The sequence below is a fragment of the Olea europaea genome, chromosome 1, assembly GCF_002742605.1.
Source record: "Olea europaea var. sylvestris chromosome 1, O_europaea_v1, whole genome shotgun sequence".
Lineage (NCBI taxonomy): Eukaryota > Viridiplantae > Streptophyta > Magnoliopsida > Lamiales > Oleaceae > Olea > Olea europaea.
In genome coordinates this window covers 784,944-800,313 of record NC_036237.1, presented here as the reverse complement: position 1 = coordinate 800,313, position 15,370 = coordinate 784,944, and the positions used below count along the sequence as shown (strand labels likewise).

Here is a 15,370-nt window from a genome sequence, read left to right as displayed (position 1 = left end):
AGTACTACTTATATCCATTATCTCTCAATCTTATACCTATATTTCTACAAATTATTTATTGATCAATACAAACACATGGGCCTTAAATGATTTAGTTTTCTTCAAGGTCAATTCGCACGCTGACATTTACAATTTTATGGATAATGCATGGGGAGGAAGGGTTGATATGCCAAAAGAAATGGCACATTCACATTTAGGGATGGTAACAGATGGGAGATTTATTTATGTTGACACAACCCGCCCCGAATCACCTTAATGGACTCGACACATGTCGTGTGCCGATGGTAAGTATCAACTAAACGCTGGACCCACCATCAAAGCAACCTTGAATTGCTTGACTAAAAAATATTTTTATTAGAATTTTGACAGAGTTTTCCCCTTAAATACGAACTAAAACCACCTGAACAATTACCAATTTTCCTCAAATCAATACATATAATATAAAACAAGGCACACCAGCCCCTCAAAATCCAAACTATTCAAATAGAATACTAGCAAATCGATAATAACTTTACTCTACAACCAAAGGCCCCCCAAACGTACTAAAGATATCAAATAATAATCTGATAAAGTAGGCTATACAACTACTGACGTGTGGCTCAATTAGGCGAATTGACAGGCTCCAAGACTGCTCAACTCTGCTACTATCTGCTCAGATAAAGGTTGGCAAAAGAATAGCTTGTAACTCAGTGAGTGGAAGATTTGAAAATAAGTATACTTTTCTCATTTATACATATTTTCCTGAAAATTCTTGCTCTATTGAAACTTTAAGAAATTCTGAAATCTGGTAATACTTTTTACAATCAAACATGAATACATCATAAAATTCTTTGTTCTTCATTCTAGATAAGTAACTGTAAAATGTAACGAATATAAATACTATGACATCCGTGAAAATCTATGAAATATTGCTGCTGATCAATACTATAAGCTGAAAGCTTTAATTTGATAACTAAATAGACTGAATTATATAATCTGAAATCTGATAAGCTGTAGAAATATTGAAAATGACACACAAAAGGTACTCAATGAATAGCTTGACTCATGTACAAAGTAATCTTGACGTACAAGGCAGAGCCATTCAAATCTGATATTCTGATAATCTGTAATCTGGTATACGTACGCAGAGCCGCCCCAAAGGCTAATCACCATAGTACACGGTCCAAAATCTATGTGTGTACGAGAATGGGTCCCAAAGACCTCTGATAATCTGGTCATACATTATGGAAACACATTCACAATAGTGCAGAGCAGGTAAAATCACCATAACTAATCATATACTGTGGAAACACATTTACACCAGTGCGGGCTGGAGTAAAATCACTTGGGTACTTTCTGATGGTTTAAAAATAACTTTAATTATGCTGAAATATTTAATATTTATATAACTTGCTAATCAAATGATTTTACTGAACTAAATTTAACTTTGAAAATAACTAATTATAAATTCACTTTATTACAAAAATCATGGTATCAAATCAACTGTATGAAATAATAAATTTTCTAATCTAACATTGATTTAATAAATAATTAATTTCTGAAAAAATAAGTTTTATATCCACTCACCATGTTGTGGAATGATCATGATTTCAATCTTCTTGTCCTCTCCAGAAATATGATACAAGATAACCAATTTAACAACCACCCTACCAAGTATTCTTAACTTTTAACTACGAAATGCTTGACTTCTCGACACTTGGATATATTCTTTAATTTCCTTCATATTTGGAACTAATTCTACCTTCTAGTCCTTTCATTAAAATCTAATTCATCAAAATAATTTTCACTCCAAACATAAAAATAATTCCTTCTTCCAAACTAGTAAAACTAATAATTATAATTTAACCAATTTAATTTTCCATCTTGCTCCATAAATTCATGCCTTCAAATGAGTATTTCATCTCTACAGTTATTCCTAATAACTATATTCATTCAAAAACCCAAATTAAAATTCAAGGTTTTTCCAAAATTGATATTTCATACCTTAATATAAGTAGCCTTCCCAATTCAAAAATATTGGCTTTCAAACATATCATTTCCTTCAATCTGGAAATTAAACCAATAAATCGCGACCTTAAAAAAATTAAGCATAAAACATACCAAGAAATTTGTCAAATTGAAGATGAAATTGGAATAGCCAACCTTACCTTTTTTGCCTTTTCCTTTTTCCTTTCTTTCTTTTCTTCTCTCTCTCTTTCCTTTCTCTTTTCTTTCTTTCTTCTCGATTTTTTCTGCTTTCTTCTCCTGTTTTCAGCCAGGGTGTGTGTGTATGAAATGAGAAAATTGAGTAAATGATTAAGCACTTGCCACTTGTAATCCACTCATGCCAATAATTGCATTTAAGTCCTCTGATTCTCACATAATATAATATTTAATCCTTATCATTCAATACTGTATAAGTAGATCCCCAAAATTACATTTTATCCATCTTAAACCTTCAATTTTTGTCAATTGTAAAATAAATCCCAATAAAATAATTTAATTTCATCTAAGTCCCTAATTGACCTTGGCTTTGACCAGTTGAACCTTTGACTTTGAATAAATAATATTGACTTTTGACTAGTATGAAATGGGGAGTAACATATGTAGTTACTGGACAATATAGTCCTCAATGTAGAGGGCCACACCACACAGATACAAAGCAATGGCGGGATATGCCTCCTTTACCCGTCCCTAGGTATCAAGCATTAGATGGTTGAAGCAGCCGCCAGTTCTGTATTTTTTGGCGAAATTCACAATAGTGCAGAGCAGGTAAAATCACCATAACTAGTCATATACTGTGGAAACACATTTACACCAGTGCGGGCTGGAGTAAAATCACTTGGGTACTTTCTGATGGTTTAAAAATAACTTTAATTATACTGAAATATTTAATATTTATATAACTTGCTAATCAAATGATTTTACTGAACTAAATTTAACTTTGAAAATAACTAATTATAAATTCACTTTATTACAAAAATCATGGTATCAAATCAACTGTATGAAATAATAAATTTTCTAATCTAACATTGATTTAATAAATAATTAATTTCTGAAAAAATAAGTTTTATATCCACTCACCATGTTGTGGAATGATCATGATTTCAATCTTCTTGTCCTCTCCAGAAATATGATACAAGATAACCAATTTAACAACCACCCTACCAAGTATTCTTAACTTTTAACTACGAAATGCTTGACTTCTCGACACTTGGATATATTCTTTAATTTCCTTCATATTTGGAACTAATTCTACCTTCTAGTCCTTTCATTAAAATCTAATTCATCAAAATAATTTTCACTCCAAACATAAAAATAATTCCTTCTTCCAAACTAGTAAAACTAATAATTATAATTTAACCAATTTAATTTTCCATCTTGCTCCATAAATTCATGCCTTCAAATGAGTATTTCATCTCTACAGTTATTCCTAATAACTATATTCATTCAAAAACCCAAATTAAAATTCAAGGTTTTTCCAAAATTGATATTTCATACCTTAATATAAGTAGCCTTCCCAATTCAAAAATATTGGCTTTCAAACATATCATTTCCTTCAATCTGGAAATTAAACCAATAAATCGCGACCTTAAAAAAATTAAGCATAAAACATACCAAGAAATTTGTCAAATTGAAGATGAAATTGGAATAGCCAACCTTACCTTTTTTGCCTTTTCCTTTTTCCTTTCTTTCTTTTCTTCTCTCTCTCTTTCCTTTCTCTTTTCTTTCTTTCTTCTCGATTTTTTCTGCTTTCTTCTCCTGTTTTCAGCCAGGGTGTGTGTGTATGAAATGAGAAAATTGAGTAAATGATTAAGCACTTGCCACTTGTAATCCACTCATGCCAATAATTGCATTTAAGTCCTCTGATTCTCACATAATATAATATTTAATCCTTATCATTCAATACTGTATAAGTAGATCCCCAAAATTACATTTTATCCATCTTAAACCTTCAATTTTTGTCAATTGTAAAATAAATCCCAATAAAATAATTTAATTTCATCTAAGTCCCTAATTGACCTTGGCTTTGACCAGTTGAACCTTTGACTTTGAATAAATAATATTGACTTTTGACTAGTATGAAATGGGGAGTAACATATGTAGTTACTGGACAATATAGTCCTCAATGTAGAGGGCCACACCACACAGATACAAAGCAATGGCGGGATATGCCTCCTTTACCAGTCCCCAGGTATCAAGCATTAGATGGTTGAAGCAGCAGCCAGTTCTGTATTTTTGGCGAAGTTACTATTTGCCCTCCTTTTATTTCCGTGATAATTTGTTTGCTCTGTCCAGATCTTTATGTAATATATCGAAAAAATTAGCATCTTTCTGTTCTTTCATGGAAATAATATTGTTAATCCTTTCACAAAGGAAACGTTGTTCAAAATCAATAAACGGCGTGTGGAACGAAATGAAATTGGGAAGCCAAAAACATGGCCTTGCCTATTACAGGTTCTTGGAGGCCGGTTTCAGGATAAACCATGCGATCGCATGGGATTTATGTGACCCCATGCGGTCGCATGGTAGTACTTAAATGACCATTGGAGGCCGTTTTTCAGTTGGTTTTTTGGTGTCTTTTGGAGGGTTTCTTGCAACTCTTCGTCTTATTTTGGCACCAAATCATGGGTTATTAATTGACATCTATAAATAGGTGATAAGGAATCAATACAAATGTATGAAAGCATATTACTAACATATGAAAACTATCTTCATTCCACAAAAAGGAAAATTCTTTCTTCATTCATATTCAAAGTTCATTTAGGGTCTGTTTGATTGCAAAGATGGAATTTGGGTGGAAAGAAAACGAATTCAAGGGAATTGAATTGCCTAAAAATTATTTTACTTGAAATTATCAATTATTGTGTTGGATTGGAATAATTTTTCATCTGAAAAATGGTGAAATAAATGTGTCTTTTCGTGTTCATTTGGCTTTATTTTTCATGAAAATTGTCAATTTAAGGGATATCCTCTTTTACAATTGTTCCTTGAATTTGTTTCCATTGCCAAAAAATAAAAAATAAAAAAATTCCAAAAAAACCAATAATATCCAAAAATCATCTATCTTTTTGTATTCATTTGGCTTTGTTTTCCATGAAAATTGTCAATTTAAGGGATATCATCTTTTACAATTATTCCTTGAATTTGTTTCCATTGCCACCAAAAAAAAAAATTCCAAGAAAATCAATAATATCTAAAAATCATCTATCTTTTTGTGTTCGTTTGACTTTATTTTTCATGAAAATTGTCAATTTAAGGGATATCCTCTTTTACAATTGTTACTAGAATTTACTTCAATTGCAACAAAAAAAAAAGGGATAACATGAAAAACAAATTCCAACCTTTTTGGTGGGAATTGAAAAGTCATAAAAACCAAGAAAATGCTAACGTGGCGACCAAAATGGGAAAAATCAATTCTCTAAAAATTTTTGTCAATCAAACAGGTAAAAAGTGAAAGTTGGAATTTGTTTTCCATTTTCCATGGAAAAAATTGGGCTATCAAACATAGCCTTAGTGTTCTTCAAGTTTTTGGAGAATCATACATGTGCTTAAGTGTTGATTCTCTACACGATTTGATCAATCTTTCAAACCGTTTGCACCAAAATTATATTTGTGAGGGGACCAATATCGTTTGAGGACAGCAATAAAATGTCGTAGTTGAACCTTGATGTTTGTTTTGGTTCTTTCCATGATTTTCATCTTCTTGATATTCTGATTTCCTATTTCTTCTCCTACCCCAGTGATGATAATTTTTCAACAATCTCAAACGATATTTTGTGACGAAAAAAGAAATTAAATGGCGACGATCAAATCAATGGTTCAGATCTTGTTTGGATCGTTTTGATGGGAAGAATTTCGCAAAAGTAATCTGGAACATTTTGGACAAAATATTTCCGTTGAAGAATGAAATGATTGAATCCGATTTCGTAATACGAAATCACGTTCGATCTTCGCACATTCAAAAGGTATGTTTGTGAATATAATATGCATATGTTTTTTAAAATATTCGCGAAAGTGGAAATATGGAAAAAGGCAGAAATCGTTTGATGGCCAGACTTAAATGAATGGTGCCGTTTCGCTGATAATCACTTTATTCCAAATCTGTATGTATGTATTCTGCTAATTGCCGACTGTTGTAGGATATGTTGAATGGCATGTGTTAAAAGTTTGTTAAAGATGAGACAATCAAACATTAATTGACATTTAATTAGACACAAGCCTGTAAATGCTCTTGCACTTAATGCAAGTGTTTGTTGAAGAAAATCAATCTCTCTCATGCATCAATGTGTATCCTTTCCAATTGAATGGTAAAAAAATGGTGGGTAATGGATAAAAATCTTTCCCACCAAATACTGGTTAATTTGTTCATTTTGACAATTTGTAAGGTGGTAACTGTTCATTGTTTTCAATGGATGGCAGCCAATGCGTGTGGTTGGTGACTATTGAATGTCCTGTTCATCCATATTACATTCCAGACAATTTATTTCTAAATAGGTGTGATCTTGAGAATGTGAAATTATGGATTCTGGTATTACATAGAACTTAAAAAATAAAAGTGGTTATTTTCGTGTCTCTTTCCTTACATTCGGTTTATATGAATCTTACGAATGAAATATGAGCCTACCAAGAAGGGCAAGGCATATGGACATGTTACATATGGGAGAAATCTAAAATGTTAGATTTTGTAAAAGAAAGTACACAAACTTTCATAACTATTTCGTTATTGAAAATTACATGATGAATTAGATGATTGATTCCTTGTCTTGTTGAATTATATTAACTTTGGTTAATGATAATAGCCACAATTAATTTGATAAAATTAAATGAGATAACTTATGCAAAATTATATTAGCATAAGAGTATGATAAAATGTGGTTTTGTCCTAATTATTTTAAAGTGAAAATTGATTGCCCAATTATTGGGATATGGAAACATTTTATGAATGATAAATGATGTCTATAGTTGGCGGTGATGCCGGATATCTTTGAAAAATAATTGTAAAAATGATCTTATGCAAAATTATATTTGCAAAATGTGCTTTATCCAAACGTGAATAAGGTTAACATTTGCCTTACTATTCTATATGTGTTGACACATAAAAGTTCGGCCCAAATCGAACAGCCCAAGGAGTAAAGCCCAATTGGAGGATCCCCAAATCGGATAGCCCAAAGAACGAAGTCCAATCGAACGAATCAAGGTGAAGACCCAAATGAGGGGCCCAAGAATGCGATAACGCCATCGCCCAAGTTTGCAAGTCGCCCAGAATCTGAACGAATGGAGTGTCATACGATCGCCCATAGCTGTTATTCTACTCTCGCCCAAACCTTCAAGTCGCCCAAGGTATCAACAAACATAACGCATCATGGTTATCAAGGAATGCAGTTATCAAGGCAGTTGTTAAAGTAGCCTTATCACGTTCCACGACTCAAGGAATTCAATCGAAAGTGGTTGAACGATGAAACATAATGGCGGCAGTTAAAAGGCAGTTTCATGACAAAATGTCCACTACAAAGAAAGTGGGTAGTTATATGACAATCAAGCAGTTTTTAGAGTAGTTAATCACAAAGAGATCGTCTATGAGGTATAAAAGGGAGAAAGGACGCAGAAGCAAAGGACGGAATCCAAAACTCTCGAACAGAGAATATGTAATTTTCATTTCCTTAGCTTTTAGATTTAAACACTTTTCTTTCTGTAACTCGTGTGCTTGCGCCCCTTGGAGGCACGCTGCTTTTCGTTTCTAATTGTAAATTTCATTGCCAATAAAAGAACACCCCTTTTTGGGACTTTGTCTCAAGAGGTTTCGTCCCTTACACAATCGTCTGATCTTTTTTAATTGTTAGCGACTTAACCCGCGCGAAACAATTTGGCACGCCCAGTGGGACAGTGGTGTTAGGTGTTGAAAATACAAAAGGTGAAACAATATGCCTCAGAGATCCGACAAAGAAGGAGCAAGTCAGGGAGGAATCCAGTCTGTAATCGAGCGATATGAGGAGCAGCATGCCTCTCCACGAACAGATGGACAAAATCAGAGCAGTAACAGTCGTTACGAACCAATGACGGAGTTGAGTCCTCGAACCATGCGTGCATTGCTTGGAGAACTCACGCAAGACGTCGTTGAACAGGTAAATCTTCGAAGTATTCATAATATGGAAAGATTTACACAAAATGGAAATGCACACTATGACAATATGGCCAAACAGCTAAAGACTTTAAACGAAACAATGAATAAGTTAGTAGGCCAAATATGTCAACCAGCTATACCTCTTACAAACCACTTTCAAACCAGGACAGTTGTGGGACATAATCCCTCTGTCCTATATCCGAATCAAGGGGTAGAATCGCTTTCTGGTCCCTCCACTTCAAACCAAGGAGGTACTACAGTGCCAAATCAAAACAATGGTAGTGGCATGCCTAATTTGGGGGGTAGTCCAAACGTGAGAGATAATGTCCTAAACAATGGACATAATATTCCACGTAGTAATGAGGGAACAGATGTCCAGGATAATGGTAATGACCCTAATTATGGTAATTTTGTTGCCAATCAAGGACCAAACATCAGACCTCATGCAAATCAACCGGTTAATCAGCCTGTAGGAATTCCATATGATCCCAATGTCATGCTGAGGAACCAGATTATGGAAATTGTGCAGGATCAGATGGCTTTTGGGGTGTGTCCTGTCATTAGGCCAACGTACACAAAACCATATCCTGATTGGGTTGACCAAGCATATCCATGGTCTAGAAGGTACAAAGTGCCAGAATTCTCACTGTTTACCGGTTTAGGAGAGGTGTCTACTCTAGAACACATAGGGCGATTCACGTTGCAAAGTGGTGATGTAACCGATTACCATAAAATGAGAGTTTTCCCTAGTTCGTTAACAGGAGTAGCTTTCTCCTGGTTCATCAACTTGCCAGCGAACTCTGTTCAAACATGGCAACAACTGGAACAGTTGTTTCACGCTCAGCTTTATAAAACTGAGTCTGAAGTCACTTTGGCTGATTTGGCAAATCCACGTCAAATGCCAAATGAATGGGCAGAAAGTTTTCTCCAAAGGTTCAAAACAGCAAGAAGCAAGTGTTTTGTACCTTTGCCCGAAAAAGAATTTGTCAAGATCGCACAAGGCTGTTTGAGCTTTGATTTAAAAAAGAAGTTCCAGGACAAGGAATTTCCTGACCTTTTCCAGTTGAGTGCGAATGTGATTAGGTATGAACGACTGATAAGAGAGGAAGAACAAATGAAAAATTCTAGTAAAGGGACTTATTACAGAGACCCAAATTTTGACGTTCATACCATCGACGACGAATCATATGATCAGGCCGAAATGTGTTTGGCCGAATTGGTAAAAGGGGATACATATACTTGTCCCATAATGGCCAAGCCTAGACCATCGGGCAAAGATGAGCCCATAAAAGATGGAAACATAAAGGCTAGAATGTTCTCGTTCGATGTGACCAAAGCTGACCTTATATTCGATAAATTATATAGGGATAAGCAAATAAAGTTGAGCGATAAACACAAATTGCCAAACCCTGAACAAATAAAGGGTAAAAAATATTGTAAGTGGCATAATGCATGGTCACATTTAACTAACAATTGCTTGATTTTCCGTCACGTATTGCAGGATGCTATTGAATCAGGATGAATTACATTCGATGATAAGAAAAAGATGGCAGTGGACGAGAATCCTTTCCCACAGCCACTTGGGGTAAACATGGTAACGTCTGGATTCAAGAACAAGTTGCCAAAATTCAAGTTGGTCATAGATGATGGAGAAGAGGATACTAAAACACATCCCAGTTTCTTCGAACGAATCAAAGGGAAAGAACCAAAAAAGGACGAAAACGTCCTGTGTGCAAGGTGTAAAAGGGAAGCAAATGGAGACACGGAGAAACCAGGGACAAGGCAGCATCCTCATCACCCTGCCTTCTTCCCAAACATTCAGCCTGGTAGAGGGTGAGGTACATCATTCTATAGAGGACCGTCTTTTGAAAGGCAATTCAGACCAGCAGATACTGGAAGAACATTTAGGCCGCAACCTCGCCGGCCAAATGTATGGCATTCATTCCAGTACAGCGCAGGAAGGGCAATACCCTTCGATGAGATGACTAGGACCCAACAAAGGCGTTTCCAGCGAAACTACGGACGGGTGATGAGGCAGCAACAAGGAATGCCACATCCTAAAGCACCTCTACTACTCAAGGTAGCCAATCAAAACCTCCTCAAAGGTAGTAAAGAGACTGGTACAGATGAATCAATGAAGGAGTTGCCAGAAACCTCTTCTGAGAGATCAAGGTTTGAGAGAGACAAAAAGGATGAAGAAGATCCAGATCAGCCCCTTCCTATCCAATTCGGTACGTTACCTCCAGTCGTGGCCAATAATTACCTATTGGCCAATGAATTCAAGAATAAAGAAAAGGAAGAAGAAAGGGAGGACAACGAAGGAGAAGCCTGCATGCTGGTATGTGAAGAAGGCCAGACTTCTGGAGAGGCCTACAACGATGAAGAGGACGATGGGATGACAGACATTGAAGAAGAAATCGACCTAGAAGCAGAAAGGAAAAAGAGGGGAGTATCGCGCAACACTCTGTTTAAGCAACTACACCAAGAGGGAGTTCAAGAAGTAGACTCGTTAGGGAAGCCATCTGGGCGTCCTTTCGACTTCTACGTACTATACGGGACACCCAAAAGGAAGAAGAGAGTACCTCGCTCTAAAAAGTATGGGTCACCTCCAAGAATAATGCCCCCTCCCACAGGTTGGATAACTGATGAGGAAGCATTAGAAAAAAGTAAGAAGGAAATTCAGGAGACAGAGGATCAGCGTGACATACTACACGTCGACCTATCACAAGGGGATAATTCGACAGAAAACAAGCAAGAAGTAGAAATAGAGGCTGCCAAAAAGGTTGTTTTTAAACGGCCAGCCATGAAATTAACAAAACACCTGAGGCCATTGTACGTTAAAGCTCTAGTTAACGGCGTCCCAGTGGCAAAGGTGCTTGTCGATAATGGAGCGGCTATAAACACCATTCCATCCAGGATGATGAGAAAGTTCGCAAAGACAGAGGGTGACATGATTCCTACAGAAGTCATCCTCACTAACTTCAATGGAGGAGCAACTTCAGCTAAGGGAGTTATGCCTTTAGACATAACTATAGGTACGACTACTAGGACCACTGTCTTCTTTGTAATAGATGGTCCTACTAGTTACAATGTGCTCCTAGGAAGAGATTGGATACACAAAAGTCGCTGTATACTCTCGTCGCTCCATCAATGCCTGATTTTTTGGAATGACAAAGGCGAAGCAGAGGTGGTACAGGCCGATCATAGGCCTTTTGTCGCGGAAGCGAACCCGGTGGAGAAATTCATGTACGAAGGAAACTATGGACCTGTCAGAGTAGTACAAGACGGAGAAGAAACTCAAGTTGTCGCGCAAAGCGAAGAACCATTCTCAGTGGACGCACTCACTGAGATGTTCAAACAGATGAGGCCAAATATAGTGGCCCTAGAAGAGCCAGTGATTGGCAAAAGAATAATCAAGGAATCTTGAATGGATTCTGAGTTACAAAAGCAAACGGCCGATATTCAGGCCTTCAAAGCCAGACTGATGGCTTTCAATAAGGAATGCAATGACAAAGCGAAGGAAGAGACTGCCCTAAAAGCGCTGAAGGACAAGTTGGCAGTATTCGAGTTAGAGCAAAGCCTTAGCCGAGAAGTCAACAAGGTGGACTGTTTGGAAGAGGAAGTACTTACAAAAGAACCGGACGACGAAGTGATGCGGATTGCCAAACCTGGATACACTCAAGCGCAAGACCCTCTGATCAAAGTAAATATTGGCGATGAAGGAGAAGATCACCCAACGTTCATCAGCCAGATGCTCGACCAAGAGGTTAGTAACAAATTAATCGCTTTGTTAAAGGAGTACAGATATTGTTTTGTTTGGGAATATGAACAAATGCCTGGTTTAGATAGAGACTTAGTGGAACATAGATTACCAACTAAGCCTAATTTTAAACCTCATAGACAACCTCCTAGGCGTTTTGCTCCTAATGTACTCCCTGAAATTAAGAAAGAGATAGAGCGATTACTGAAAGCAGATTTTATAAGAACAGCCAGATATGTTGAATGGTTGTCGAATATTGTGCTAGTACTAAAAAAGAATGGTAAACTAAGGGTGTGTATAGACTTTAGAAATTTAAACATAGCTACACCCAAAGATGAGTATCCAATGCCCACGGTAGATTCTTTAGTAGATTCAAGTGCCGGACATGTCATGTATTCTTTCATGGATGGGTATTCAGGATACAATCAAATCTATATAGCTGAAGAAAACATACACAAAACTGCCTTTAGATGCCCTGGGTCTCTAGGATGTTTTGAATGGATGGTTATGCCTTTCGGCCTAAAAAATGCAGGGGCAACTTATCAAAGGGCTATGAATTTAATCTTTCATGACATGATAGGCAAGTTTGTTGAGGTGTATGTGGATGATATAGTGGTCAAGTCCATTAAAGAAGATGATCATTTCGAACAGTTAAGATGTTCGTTTGAACGAATGAGGCAATATAAGCTAAAGTTGAATCCCTTGAAGTGTGCATTTGGTGTTAATGCAGGGAACTTTCTGGGTTTCTTAGTACACAAGAGAGGGATTGAACTTGACAAAAATAAAGCGAAGGCCATCTTAGAAGCCAAACCACCTAGCAATGAAAAGGAGTTGCAAAGGTTTCTAGGCCAAGTAAATTTTTTAAGACGCTTTATTTCTAACTGTGCAGGGCGAACTAAAGTCTTTTCGCCGCTATTAAACCTGAAAAATCAGGACGAATTCGTCTGGAAAGAAGAACATCAAAGGGCTTTTGAAAGCCTGAAGACATATCTATCAAGTCCACCAGTGTTGGTGTCACCAATCCAGGGACGGCCAATAAAAGTATACACTAGCTTTATTGGGGGGTAATTGTTGACACATAAAAGTTCAGCCCAAATCAAACAGCTCAGGGAGTAAAGCCCAATTGGAGGATCCCCAAATCGGATAGCCCAAAGAACGAAGTCCAATCGAACGAATCAAGGTGAAGACCCAAATGAGGGGCCCAAGAATGCGGTAATGCCATCGCCCAAGTTTGCAAGTCGCCCAGAATCTGAACGAATGGAGTGTCATACGATCGCCCAGAGCTGTTATTCTACTCTCGCCCAAACCTTCAAGTCGTCCAAGGTATCAACAAATATAACGCATCGTGGTTATCAAGGAATGCAGTTATCAAGGCAGTTGTTAAAGTAGCCTTATCACGTTCCACGACTCAAGGAATTCAATTGAAAGCGGTTGAACGATGAAAGATAATGGCAGCAGTTAAAAGGCAGTTTCATGACAAAATGGCCACTACAAAGAAAGTGGGTAGTTATAGGACAATCAAGCAGTTTTTAGAGTAGTTAATCACAAAGAGATTGTCTATGAGGTATAAAAGGGAGAAAGGACGCAGAAGCAAAGGACGGAATCCAAAACTCTCGAACAGAGAATATGTAATTTTCATTTCCTTAGCTTTTAGACTTAAACACTTTTCTTTCTGTAACTCGTGTGCTTGCGCCCCTTGGAGGCACGCTGTTTTTCATTTCCAATTGTAAATTTCATCGCCAATAAAAGAACACCCCTTTTTGGGATTTTGTCTCAAGAGGTTTCGTCCCTTACACAATCGTCTGATCCTTTTTAATTGTTAGCGACTTAACCCGCACGAAACAATATGATATAATGTTATTTTGTGAAATTGACAGTGCAATTCTTGTAAATCAAGATGTATATAATCTTATTCATTGATGAATTTGACCTCAATTGTGAAACCAATTGAGTTAGTTTATGCTTTAGAAACATTGTCGGTCTATGAGATAACCTTGATCAAATTGTTCGATCAAAATTAAAATAGTTGGATTGAAGGTCATTGTGACTTAACGATCACTATCTAAAAGTACCTAAACTTTCACAGGTATTATCAAAGTGATAAGTGAATGAACTATGAAAGAGTTATTAACTCTAAGTTCAGTATAATCCCAAATGTGGGGGTTAACATATTGATGAACTCTAAGTTCAAGTATAACCCTAAATGTGGGGTTATCAATAACACTTGTGAAATTATATGAGAAATTCAATATGCAATATTCCAGATTACATATGAATTCCCAATTGAGAAATTGGGGGGTAACTTTGTATAAAAGTTACTTATATCTTTTAATCATAGAAAGATATCTATGAAAGGGAAAGATAGAGAAGCTCTTATGTATATAATTATTAGGATAAAATATATTAAGTCTAAAGTGGATGGAATGGGTTAAAGCCGATTATGGCGTTTGCAACCCAGTGGGAATATTGAAGAATATTCATAATATTGAAGATCATTGTAATATTTCAATGATGAAAATGTGAATACCCAAGTATGAAATCTACAAGTTAAAGTGATTGATTAGTGTAATGAATTAAAAGAAATCACCCAAACGTGTTTTGGAAATCAGTAAAGCTTTAAATAAAGCTAATAAGAAGCACAAGAGAATTCTTGGTGGTATCAAGTTATATCTATCAAATGAATCGATCGTTGGCTAGCTATATTTGATAAGATACTAAGTTTCAAGTAATGGAAAGTCTAAGTCTTGGACGTGACTTCACGAGGAAAATATCAAAGGTGAAAAAATTTTCATAGGGGATTTAGTGGATCCTTTAACTAGACCACTAAAAAAGAAATAGTGGCAATCTTACTTGTCATTACTCAAAATGTAATCCACAGGTTCAAAGGGTAATAATAAGTCATTCGATATGTGGATAATTTCAGCATTATTTAAATTTGTGATAACCATAGCCTAATTAAATTAATGTTGGTTGTTATTAAAGTGAGGGTTGAACTTTAAGCTCTCAATGAAGTTCAGTGCTAAAACACAAATACATCTAAAGTAACGAAATTATTGGAAGAATTTCACTTAAACAAATTTTGAGATGGTGCCGCCTCAATAGAGAGTTAGAGTTTCTCTCTCAAAAGTTTGTCGAAAATGATAAGCGTAAAACCATATTAGTGCTAAGCGAGTCAAGGAACTTGAGAATACGTAATACTCGTGTGTGTGTCCTTACTGGTATTATCACATAGAATAACTAGTCCAAAGCTTCATGCTACATGCGATTCCGACTTTGTTTGGAGTACACATGTGCTTAAGTATTAATTCTCTACAAGGTTTAATCAATCCTTCAAACTGTTTGCCGTGAGACCCTTTTAGCACCTAAATTATATTCAAGAGAGGACAAATATCGTTTGAGAATGGTGAAAAATGTCATGTTTGAGCCCTCATGTTTGTTTTGGTTCTTTCCATGATTTTCATCTTCTTGATATTCTAATCTCCTTTTTCTATTCTAATCTCCTTTTT

The 15,370-nt window shown here is 36.1% G+C and overlaps 1 long non-coding RNA gene across 1 annotated transcript; it reads right to left on the bottom strand.

The window, feature by feature from the left end:
• Positions 1-821: 821 nt before the first annotated feature.
• On the bottom strand, positions 822-2,186 carry LOC111405684. Its single transcript, XR_002704878.1, has 2 exons — positions 2,148-2,186; positions 822-2,046 (listed from the first exon to the last, which is right to left on the bottom strand). It is a non-coding gene; the product is annotated as an uncharacterized LOC111405684 (long non-coding RNA).
• Between the last annotated feature and the right edge of the window lie 13,184 nt (positions 2,187-15,370).